The sequence below is a fragment of the Triticum aestivum genome, unplaced genomic scaffold, assembly GCF_018294505.1.
Source record: "Triticum aestivum cultivar Chinese Spring unplaced genomic scaffold, IWGSC CS RefSeq v2.1 scaffold112068, whole genome shotgun sequence".
NCBI classification, from domain to species: Eukaryota; Viridiplantae; Streptophyta; class Magnoliopsida; order Poales; family Poaceae; genus Triticum; species Triticum aestivum.
In genome coordinates, this window is record NW_025300925.1 from 1 (window position 1) to 898 (window position 898).

Genomic DNA, 898 nt, shown 5'->3' on the forward strand with positions numbered 1-898 from the left:
GTGAGCACCCAGCTATGACTTACCGCACTCGTGCAAAATAATAAAACACGATAAATATATTACTTACACGTGCGTTTTGTTTTGCAAGCGGCGCGAAAAAAATTAAAAAGGGAATGCAACACGAGGACTTCCCAGGAGGTCACCCATCCTAGTACTACTCTCGCCCAAGCACGCTTAACTTCGGAGTTCTGATGGGATCCGGTGCTTTAGTGCTGGTATGATCGCATCCGACATGTTACCCCGGTCTTCGTCCCTTATCCTTGCCCCTCCCAGCTCCACTACAAAGACGATTGTACATTGCTTTGGCCGCTCCCTCTCAACTACGGAGACGAGTTTAACGCGGTTTCCACCCCTCCCTCTCAACCGCACCAGTGCACGCTTGCCGCGCCACAACACCGACGCTGGACCCGTGAATCGTGAGCACCCAGCTATGACTTACCGCAGTCGTGCAAAATAATAAAACACGATAAATATATTACTTACACGTGCGTTTTGTTTTGCAAGCGGCGCGAAAAAAATTAAAAAGGGAATGCAACACGAGGACTTCCCAGGAGGTCACCCATCCTAGTACTACTCTCGCCCAAGCACGCTTAACTTCGGAGTTCTGATGGGATCCGGTGCTTTAGTGCTGGTATGATCGCATCCGACATGTTACCCCGGTCTTCGTCCCTTATCCTTGCCCCTTCCAGCTCCACTACAAAGACGATTGTACATTGCTTTGGCCGCTCCCTCTCAACTACGGAGACGAGTTTAACGCGGTTTCCACCCCTCCCTCTCAACCGCACCAGTGCACGCTTGCCGCGCCACAACGCCGACGCTGGACCCGTGAATCGTGAGCACCCAGCTATGACTTACCGCACTCGTGCAAAATAATAAAACACGGTAAATATATTACTTA

The 898-nt window shown here is 50.7% G+C and overlaps 2 non-coding genes across 2 annotated transcripts; both read right to left on the reverse strand.

Annotated features, from left to right (window-relative positions):
- Positions 1-110: 110 nt before the first annotated feature.
- On the reverse strand, positions 111-229 carry LOC123179314 (5S ribosomal RNA). Its single transcript, XR_006490275.1, has one exon. It is a non-coding gene; the product is annotated as a 5S ribosomal RNA (ribosomal RNA).
- Positions 230-526: 297 nt separating this feature from the next.
- LOC123179315 (5S ribosomal RNA) lies at positions 527-645 on the reverse strand. The gene has a single exon (XR_006490276.1). It is a non-coding gene; the product is annotated as a 5S ribosomal RNA (ribosomal RNA).
- Between the last annotated feature and the right edge of the window lie 253 nt (positions 646-898).